Source organism: Saccopteryx leptura, chromosome 3, assembly GCF_036850995.1.
Source record: "Saccopteryx leptura isolate mSacLep1 chromosome 3, mSacLep1_pri_phased_curated, whole genome shotgun sequence".
Taxonomy (NCBI): Eukaryota; Metazoa; Chordata; class Mammalia; order Chiroptera; family Emballonuridae; genus Saccopteryx; species Saccopteryx leptura.
Genome location: NC_089505.1, coordinates 78,997,227 through 79,008,255, shown reverse-complemented (window position 1 = coordinate 79,008,255; position 11,029 = coordinate 78,997,227). Strand labels below are relative to the sequence as shown.

Here is an 11,029-nt window from a genome sequence, read left to right as displayed (position 1 = left end):
AAGAGTTCAGCAACATCCTGCATTGAGTCAGAGACCCTTATCAGAAGTTTATGTTTGAAATTCTCCACTGAGTAATACCCCCCCCCCCCGTAACTGCGCACGACCTCCCTAGCCAATGACTAACAGCCACATCAGCTTCTGTATGATGCTTGCTCATCCTAGATAACCACCCTATAAAAAGGAGCCATTTTAGAAGTTCGGGGCTGCAGTGTGCCCCCGTGTGGGTTAGCTGCAGTCCCTGCGCAGGTTTAGGGGGCTGCAGTCCCTGTGCAGGTTTGGGGGGCTGCAGTCCCTGCGCAGGTTTGGGGGGCTGCAGTCCCTGCGCAGTTTGTTGGCTGCGCAGGTTTGGTTGGCTGTAGTGCTCCAGTCTCTTCGGAGAGGTGGGTTGCCTGCAGTCCCTACGCAGGTTTGGGGGGGCTGCAGTGTTCCAGTCTCTTTGGAGGAGTGGGTTGCCTGCAGTCCCTGCACAGGTTTGGGGGGCTGCAGTCCCTGCGCAGTTTGTTGGCTGCGCAGGTTTGGTTGGCTGCAGTGCTCCAGTCTCTTCGGAGGCGTGGGTTGCCTGCAGTCCCTGCGCAGGTTTGGGGGGCTGCAGTGTTCCCCTGTGTGGGTTACCTGCATCCCTGTGCAGGTTTGGGGGCTGCAGTGCTCCCTTGCATGGGTTGCCTGCAGTCCCTGTGCAGGTCTGCAATAAAACTGATTCAAATTTACTTTGTGTCTGCTGTGGCCTATCTCGTTAGGATGTAACAGATGGAGGCCCCCAGCGAGATTGGCCATGTAAGACCCCTCCTCACGGAGTGGGCTGCAGCAGACGTTGGTAGCTGGCCAGCCTCCGGCAGTTGCCGTTTGGAAACTGAATTTGGCTGATTTGAAACATTTGGAGTCTTGAGACTGTTTGGTAAGGAAGCTTCCTCTTTGAATATTTGGAAACAGAGCTCTGGTTAGAAAAGGGTTTAGTGGAGCAGACGGGACGCCACCTGATTTCTCCCCACCTGGTCAGTCGGGGAACGCAGGACGCTGCCTTCTCCCTTTGGTTTTGGTTTAGAAGTTTTGTTTGTTTTGTGTGCATATTTGGTTCGTTTGTCTGCTTCGCCCATTGCTTCCTCACAGGATTCCTTCGAGAGTCAAGGACCGTGGGTCAGGGGCAATCTGCTGCCCTAATGCCTCTTCAGTACTTGCTTGATAACTTTTCTAATTTCTCTCACAGGGCACGAGACTATGGAACCCCTGTTGATTCCGCCACGTTGCGGACTCTTTGTGAACTAGAATGGCCAACTTAGGAGCAGACTGGCCAAACCAAGGATTGCTAGACCCATAGAAAACATAGAGAGTCTAGCGTACTATCACCAGCACCCACCTGCAGGCAGGTGTCATGGTCAGTGTGCAGCCCAGTATAGCAGCAGAGGTAGAGAAAGAAAAGGCAGCCAGGCTGCAGCTGGCTGCAGGAGAAGCAGCAGGCTCCCCTCACAGTTTCAGGCACATGCCCCTCCTCCTTGGGCACCGGCTCAAGGGCTGAGCCACTGCTTAGTCAGGCAAAAGATAACAGTGCAGTAAGCTAGAGGTTATCTGTTGTTGTATTCCCAATTTTGCTCTCTTAGTCAAGCCCCTCAGTGAGATCTTCTGAGCATGGCTTTTAAGGTCTATAACGACCAAGGAAGTAACAGAAAAGGCAAATAAGGCCCAAAAGAAGTCAGGAAATACCAACTTTTGGCTCCAGCGCCCTAAGGGGCTTCATAGCTTTCATCAAGGCCCTGCTCCAGAGTGGAAAGAAAGGTCATTGAACTGAAGCCTGCCAGGCTTCCCGGCCCCATCAAGGGACACGTCTGTCCTGTGGAAAGAGGGACATAAGAAGGTAAGCTGCCCCCTTGCTCCATGGAGGGAGGGTTCAGTCTCTTCTAGCCCTGCTCCAGCTACCTGTGACCTGACCTTGCCCAGCGTGCTGGGAATTGCCACTGGAGGCCTAAGGACATCGTTCAGGAGCCTAAGGTATTTCTTCCAAGTAGCAGATAAGCTAATAACACAAGGGCCATCTACTATGCCTTGCTTGAATATTTAAGTTTTATTTATCCCTCAAAGATCTCTACTGTGGGTATTGACAGTCTGGTTTTATTGCTTTATGTTTAGTGTCTCCTTTATTTCTCTTATCTCAATGCCCCATGCTTATTATAGGCTGGGACCTGCTGCTAATTCCAGCTAGAAGCAGTGGTCACTAGGACTTAAACTCTAACTGCAAAGTGTAGAAATGTAACACCCTTTCCCTAGGTACTTGCAGGTTTTATAGGTTACTCAGCAAACTGTTCAAAGACTGTCCAAGAGGCACTTCTAGCAGTACACCACCCAAGCACTGACTCCCACCTAGACGGGTCCAGACACCATGAACCTGACCACTCCCACTACTGCCAAGGTAGAAGGCATACCCGCCTGGGTCCACTGCAGCCGGCTGAAGCTTGCAGTCCCAGCAAAGACACCTTTGTGGACAGCGAAGACTGACCCCGCCAACCCTTGTAAGCTGACCCTGAGAAGGACAGCATGCCCTGCTTCAGCCACAAACCAGAAGTTAACTGGTCCACGTATGGAGACTTTGGGAAGGGAGGGAAACTAAGGTAAATGAAAGCCAAGTAAGTCATCTTAAGGTTTGATGCATGTACTGCTATGAGTCATACAGAAAGGGGGTGTAAGTCCCTTGGCTGAGAGAGAAGTTATAAGGTAAATTAAAGTTATGTATGTGCTCATAGCTACCACTATAGAATAATCTGTGAATATTGGTCATGTGTCCAATAGACTACTTAGGAAAAGGACACCTCCAAAAAGCAATCTTTAAAAGAGGATTACTTAGTACTAACTTAGTCTTTGCTGAAGGTTAAGGTTTTTAGGAATTAAGAATTCTAATAAATTAGAAAGGAATTGTATAGTTTTGATAATAGAAAGTATAAGGTGTAGAGGTACTTTTGAAAAGGAAAGGAAAAAGCAAGTTGTTACGAAGGCCAGTTATTCCTAGATAAGAAAGTGCATAAAAGTTGAAGGTTTATGTAAGTTGCAGAAGGTTTGTGTAAGTTGCAAAAGGTTTGTGTAAGTTCTAAGAAGTTAGTACAGAGAAGAAAAATACAAGGCAGAAAGAAATTAGTCCGTAAAGCTTGTAGTACTAAGGGCACACTATCAGCGTGCCAGCACATACTAGGGAGGACCCCTGACCCAATTAGCTTATAGCTACAGCTAAAGTAGAAAATTCTCATGAGCCCCAGCCTTAAACCATTCTCCCCACTGATGAAGAATCAAGGATTTGATTTATGCCCAAAAGAGATGGGGGAATGTTAGATTCAGGGAGTACTGACATGCTGGGGCTGCCAAGAGTGTACAAGGTCCCTGTGACGCTGAGAACAAAGAGTTCAGCAACATCCTGCATTGAGTCAGAGACCCTTATCAGAAGTTTATGTTTGAAATTCTCCACTGAGTAATACCCCCCCCCCCCCCGTAACTGCGCACGACCTCCCTAGCCAATGACTAACAGCCACATCAGCTTCTGTATGATGCTTGCTCATCCTAGATAACCACCCTATAAAAAGGAGCCATTTTAGAAGTTCGGGGCTGCAGTGTGCCCCCGTGTGGGTTAGCTGCAGTCCCTGCGCAGGTTTAGGGGGCTGCAGTCCCTGTGCAGGTTTGGGGGACTGCAGTCCCTGTGCAGGTTTGGGGGGCTGCAGTCCCTGCGCAGTTTGTTGGCTGTGCAGGTTTGGTTGGCTGCAGTGCTCCAGTCTCTTCGGAGGCGTGGGTTGCCTGCAGTCCCTGCGCAGGTTTGGGGGGCTGCAGTGTTCCCCTGTGTGGGTTACCTGCATCCCTGTGCAGGTTTGGGGGGCTGCAGTGCTCCCTTGCATGGGTTGCCTACAGTCCCTGTGCAGGTCTGCAATAAAACTTATAAAATTCACTTTGGGTCTGCTGTAGTCTATCTCGCTGGGATGTAACACAGCACATACAAAAAGCAAGCAATGAATGCATAAATGCGACGGCGCAGTGAGCGTCAGACTAGGACGCTGTCCTTCCTGTCTGACTCTCCAACTGTCTCAGTCAAAAAAAAAAAAAAAAAAAAAAAAAAAAAATCCCACGCCCTGAAGGAAGCGCTCAATGGGTCCGTAACCCGCTGGCCTTTAGAGGCGACGCGCACGCACAGTTCCTTACGGAACAGGAACCGGCTGTAGCGAGGATCACGCGGGATCTGGAGCCGCTCTTCCGGGTTTAAACCCGACCCTCTCTGTCCCCATTCCTGCAGGCGGGGAGCTTGACTGTCGCTGCGGACGCGAGAGCCCCGCTCCCCAGCCCCCAGCGGTGAGTGCAGAGTCCCGGTGAGAGGCCCCGAGCCTGCCCGCTTCGCTGCCGGGTGGGCACTCAGCGTCGGTTTCCGGGGAAACTCTGAGGACACCCCGCCCGTGTCCCACTCCATGGGGCGTGGGACGCGCCTGCCGTGGGGTTTCCTGCCTCGCTCCCCAGCCGGGCAGCCCCCCCCCCTCGAGACCCCACCCAATTTAATGAGAGGCCCGGGTCCAGGAAGAGCACACTCTCTATGGGGTGTGGGTCCCCAAACTTTTTACACAGGGGGCCAGTTCACTGTCCCTCAGACCATTGGAGGGCCAGACTATAAAAAAAACTATGAACAAATCCCTATGCACACTGCACACATCTTATTTTAAAGTAAAAAAACAAAACAGGAACAAATACAATATTTAAAGTAAAGAACAAGTAAATTTAAATCAATAAACTGACCAGTATTTCAATGGGAACTACGGGCCTGCTTTTGGCTAATGAGATGGTCAATGTCTGGTCCCATATTTGTCACTGCTAGATGTAACAAGTGATGTGATGTGCTTCTGGAGCCATGAGGCGTGCATTCCATGTCACTGGAAGTAGTACTGTATGTGAGCGATGCCATGCTTTGCATCTCTCACTGACCACCAATGAAAGAGGTACCCCTTCCAGAAGTGCGGCGGGGGCCGGATAAATGGCCTCAGGGGGCCGCATGTGGCCTGCGGGCGTAGTTTGGGGACCCCTGCTCTATGGGGTGTGGATTCGGGGCAAAAACGCGGGGTCCCCAGAAGAGCCCAGGCCCTGTGGGAGGAGGGCTGTGTGGGAGCGGCTACAGCGAAGGGACCCCGGGGACGCGCAGAGCGGGGCTGGGAGGGGTCAAGGGACGGAGAGAGACACGGGAGGGAGAAGAGAGGTCAGTGAGAGGCCATGAAGAGACGGCAACGTGGAGGTGCGGGGGGACGGGACCGTGACGTGGAGAGGGAGAATTGGGTCAAGTGACCACCGAGTTCCAAAGAGACACTAGAGTTTCAGGAAAATTTGAAGGGGACATTTATTAAACCGGCTGGTTGCATCGAGCTCACAGGCTCAAACATGCGGTCCTTAGGGGTCCGTGTTCAGGGTTTATAAAGGCAAAAGCTACAGGATTCAGTCAGGGAAGTTTTAGCAAGTGCAAAAAAGCCATTTCACAGAAGCAGAAGTTGCGGTTAGTTCATCAGTTTCTTCTGCAGAGTTTCCTGACTATTGCTGACAGTTGGGACTCGAGGTCTTGTTCAGTTTGCAAGTCTGCACTGAAAAATATAAGAAATTGTAAAGTGGTGATTACAGAAGGCATACGAAATGCCATTTGCTTACGCTAACAGTTTTAGTTTCTTGGCACCTGTCACATTCCCCGCTGGTGTTTATACTATGTGTCAAACCTTGACTTATTTTCCTGTATAGAGAGGGGAGTGTAAGTCCTTTGCGGAACCATTAATTGGATTTTTCTCTCATTTTTGCCGAAGTTTTTCTGGACTGGTGATGAGCTTTCTTGAATTTCTCCTGAGCTGTTGGCATAGAAGCAGCAGCTTCCCTGAGGGCTACGCAAAGCCTTGCCTGTTTAAGGAACAGCAGGTTTAATCCCTTCCTATTTTGTAAAACGATTTCCTCTGTATAAATGAACCTGAGGCATAACATATACTAGAATATATAATAGAGGCTTATTTTGTTTTAAACTTGTTTTTTTTTCTTTGTACCTTTACAATTTGCATAAATCCTTTGTAACATAAATTTTTAATTTTTTATGAACTTTAAATACTTAGCATTTTAAACAATTTTTCCTTTAAAATATACTTTCTTTTTGGAGGTATCTTCTCCCTAAGTAGCTAATACTTACAGGTTACTTTACAGGGGTAGCTACAAGCACATATATTTTTTATTTATTATGTAGTTGTTCTCCGCCTCCTGTAGGACCTATAGTGGCACATATATTAAATTTTAAGATGACTTGTTTTTACCTTTCCCGACCCTAGTTTTCCCCCTTTTTTAAAGTTTAATTTTAAGTAGTCCTAAGGCAAAATTAATTAGGCTTCAGGCATTTATAGACCAGCCAGGTTCTGGTTTGTGGCTGGAGCAGGGCATTTCATTCTTCTCAGGGTTTGGGACAAGTCAAAAAAAATAAACTGATCTCTGACAGAAGTCCTGACCAAATTCATTCTAAAAACTAATGAAAACTGGAGTACCTTAATCCCCCTAATTCTGCTAAAACCTAAATGCACCCCCACTACTAGGCAGCATTCACTCCATATAAAGGGTTGTCGTGATCTGGTTGCACCGTCTCGAGGGGGTCTCTAAGGGAGCTTAGGGAGGAGGGGTATTGCCCTATCTGATATCATTCACAAGTGCTTCATGAAACTACAGAATCATAATACCTTTCATTTTATTTTCTATCATTTTATTTTACTTTATTTTTAAGATTTTTATTAACTCATTTTAAAGAAAAGAGAGAGAGCAAGACAGAATAAGTAGGTAGAGAGAAGGGGTAGGAGCAGAAAGCATAACCTCCAATATGTGCCTTGATTAGGGAAGCCCAGGGTTGTGAACCGTCAACCTCAGTGTTCCAGGTAGACACTTTCCACTGCACCAGCACAGGTCTGAGTCTATCACTTTCAAACTGTACCTAGTTCTTCTATTATGTCTTTGTGCATAACATGTTACCATGATTTGAGCTATTTTTTTCTTCGTAAGAAGTTTTTGTTATTATCACTTATGGCAACTTCTAGTGATGTTTATGAGGTTTCTTATGAGTATTGGTCAGTGTTTGTACAGTTTTTTTGAGAAATTATAGATTAAGTTTCAAGTAAAATGCAAGGTCTTTTCTTCACTGTATGTTTGTTTCACAAAGCAGTCTCACAGCAAGGGAAGAAATATCTAGTTCTAAGATTATGTATAGTAAATTTTTGGTTGCTATGCATCCTATTTGAGAAGAAGAAATCCTTTTAAAATTTTAGCTCAAAGTCATGTATGCATTTCCCTTTGTGTTTTCTTTCTCTGTGCTATTCAGGAGTGTGGCATGTGGACTGGAGACATTGGTGTCACTGATAAAAAGAGAGCATGTAAGAGGTGTGAACATACAGGCCCCATCCCAGAACTACTGAGTGAGAATCAGCATTTTTAGAAAACGCAGTTCACTGTTGTCCACATCAAAATTGAAGAAATACTTACACTTCCACCTTGTGACTTTTCCACCTGACTAATATAGATATATACAACTAAAAATGAGTGATACACATACAGCACTGACAAATTCACATGCCTGTGTTGATACCTTAATTCTATTGATAACTTTTAGAGAGAGAGAAGCCATAAACTTGCTGTTTCATTTATTATATATTGGTTGATTTCTTCTTGCCTTGACCAGCAATCAAACCTGCCACATTGGTATATCAGGAGAATGCTCTATCCATCTGACCTACCAGGTCACAGTGATGCCTTAATTTTAAAATTCATCTTGGAAAATCAAGTCTGTGTAGTATATTTTTGGACATGTGTTGGAGAATATTATTGTGTGAAAGATTGAAAAAACAAAAGATGAGCCTGACCAGGCGGTGGCGCAGTCGATAGAGTGTCGGACTGGGATGTGGAGGACCCAGGTTCAAGACCCCAAGTTTGCCAGCTTGAGCGCAGGCTCATCTAGTTTGAGCAAGGCTCACCAGTGTGAGCCCAAGGTTGCTGGCTTGAGCAAGGGGTCACTCGGTCTGCTGTAGCCCCCCAGTCAAGGCACAAACGAGAAATCAAGCATTGAACAACTAAGGAGCTGCAGCGAAGAACTGATGTTTCTCATCTCTCTCCCTTTCTGTCTGTCTGTCCCTATCTGTCCCTCTCTCTGACTCTCTGTCTCTGCAACCAAAAGAAAGAAAGAAAGAAAGAAAGAAAAAACAAAAGACGACAAAAATTTTTTTGAAAAAGAGCATTGCTGCCTAACCCAGGTAGTGGCACAGTAGATAAGGCACTGGCCTGGGACACAGGTCTCAGATTTACTGACTTCAACCCAGGGTCCCTGGCTTGACTGTGGGGTTATAGTCATTACCCCATGGGTGCTGACAGGAGCCCAAAGAAAGTTGGATTGAGCAACAAGTCACTGGCTCATCTAGAGCCACCTCATCAAGGCACAGATCAGAAAGCAGTGGATGAACAACTAAAAGTCCCACAGCTTGGGTTGATGCTTCTCATCTCTCTCAATCCAGTTTGTGTGACCCTCTCTCTCTCTGACACACACTCAGAAAAAATATATATTGCTGGGCGAAAATGATCTTATTGGATCATTTTCTCCTAGGACAAAACCAGTTCTAACCCTGTTTTCATGTTGGATGGCATTATGAACTCAGACTGCAAACTTCTGTTAATGTGTCTTTTCTTCCAGAAACCATTGACCTTCAGGCGTGTAACCTTCAGGGATGTGGCTGTAGATTTCTCTCAGGAGGAGTGGGAATGCCTGGATCCAGCTCAGTGGAAACTGTACGTGGATGTGATGTTGGAGAACTACAGGAACCTGGTCTCCCTGGGTGAGGATGACTTCCTTCCTGAGTTTATTCTCTACCTGCAGCTTTTGTTTCCTTCATTAGGGGGAACATCATATGGGAGCTTCTGCCTTGCAGGGAAGATCTCAGAGTTCTGCCATCAGGGAACAATTATGGGGGTGTGCTGGTATAGAAACAAAGGCTTCATGATGCACATTGATTAGAGCTCAGTGTGTGAAAACTTACATGTTGTCTAGAACAATTATGGTGTTTCCAGAAAACAGTATTTTTAAAAGTTATTTTCCAGAACATTGTAATACTGTACCATGTCTTCTCAGTTGGGCATGAAATGAATTAGAAATTGGAGCTGGGAAGGAAAATGACAGTATCCTTCCACCCAGGTAGGTGGGATGAGGAAGCAGATGAGGCTGGTAAGAGATCTAATGGTCACGGAGGAAGCCAGACCTTACAGTGTGGTTGGGAAGCTGCTGCAGTGGAAAGGGCTGTGAGAGGCCCAGGTGTACTCTGGTTGCTGTCATTGATGTGTCTCCAATACGTCCTGTGTTCCGACATCCTCTCAGGACTCTGCTTTTGCCCTAGTGACCTCCATCATCACATTAGCAGTGGGGTCCAAGTCTTCCACTTGGACTGAGAGCTGCCATGATCTGACTCCTCTTCCATAGCTTTGGGCACCACAGAAAACCTGTGCACCTACCTGAGGAATTACATGATAAGCTGTTTTTTTCTCATTTGGAGTATTTTGTTTTCTTTTATTTTTTGTGACAGACACATAGACACGGACAGAGAAACAGGAAGAAAGAGAGGTAAGAATCATCAATTCTTTGTTGCACCACTTTTCTTTGTTGTTCATTGATTGCTTTCTTTTATGTGCCTTGGTGGGGGGGGGGGGAGCTACAGCACAGGGAGTAATCCCTATCTCATGTCAGCGACCATGGGTTCCTGTCTTTGATCTTACCCTCAAGCCAGCAATCCTGTAATCAAGCTGGTGAGCCCACTCTCAAGCTGGCAATTTTGGAGTTTTGAAAATGGGTTTTCTATGTCCCCATTTCATGTCTATCCACTATGCCACTGCGTGGTAAGGCCAGATTTATCATTTCTAATCCTATGGACATTTCCCACAAGACTTTACATAGAGTCAATGATTTCATCAAAACACAAATCATCTCACCAAAGTATGAGCATGTATTTCTGTTTTAATTCTAATTGTTCTTTTGCTTAGTATGAATTTTTGTTACAGAATTCTGGTCTGGGCCCTAGCACTTTGTCTCAGTGGGAGAGCGTCAGCTTGGCATATACATGTCCTGGGATCAATTCCACTCAGGGCGTAGAGGGGAAGTGACCATCTGCTTCTCCACTCTTCACCCTTCTCTCTCTTCCTCTCTTTCATTCTCTCTCTTTCCCTCCTGAAGCCATGTCTTCTTTGGTTCCAGTGTATTATCCCTGTGCGCTGAGGACGGCTCTGTTGTGTCTCCACCTCTAGCACTAAAAATAGCTGAGTTGTGACCATGGCCCCAGATGGATAAAACAACACCCCCAGAAGGGGTTTCATGTGCATCACATCGAGGTGCATGCATGAGTCTATCTATCTTTCCTTCTTTAACTTAGAAATGAAGAAAAATGTGTTTCCAGTATCTATTTTTTAATTGTCTACATTAGAGTAATTTCATGTCTCTGTGTATCTCATAGAGTTCTTCAATAGTTACTGCCATTGGTGACCTTAGAGTATTTTGTCCAGCAGGTAGAAAAGTGTCCACTGTTACCTGCTTTCATCATCACTGTCATTCTGTAATTCTTTCTTTTGAAGTTCAGAGCAGCTGGGGCTGTGTCTTTTTCTATTTTTACTTTTTGATGAGATTTTTGTCATATTTGTGCTTTTGAATTCACAAGTGCTGGTACAACATGCAGAATCGCCTCCTTTGGTAAGAATTGGGATGCAGCATTATTGAGCACTTCATATTTAGGAAGCAGCCTTGTTCCTTAATTGAAGTTTATTTCAGGCAAAATCAATGATGAGGTTTTTCATTTCTTTTCTCAACATGTGTCTTTTTTATAGTGTGCTTAGTCTGAAATGTTGAAAGATTACATTAGTTGGTCCATAAATCAGAACTTTGGAATGCTTTTTTTATTTAGAAATGAAGGTTATTTTTTTAGGTGGATTAGTAGCTGAAATACATAAACCAGAAAAATTTCTCATTTCACAAATATTTTTATTACAATTATAC

The 11,029-nt window shown here is 45.7% G+C and overlaps 1 protein-coding gene across 1 annotated transcript in view; it reads left to right on the top strand.

The window, feature by feature from the left end:
* The window catches only part of LOC136399328 (zinc finger protein 420-like), a 219,755-nt gene that overhangs the window by 171,826 nt on the left and 36,900 nt on the right, over positions 1-11,029 (top strand). The gene's annotated exons all lie outside the window — the stretch shown is intronic.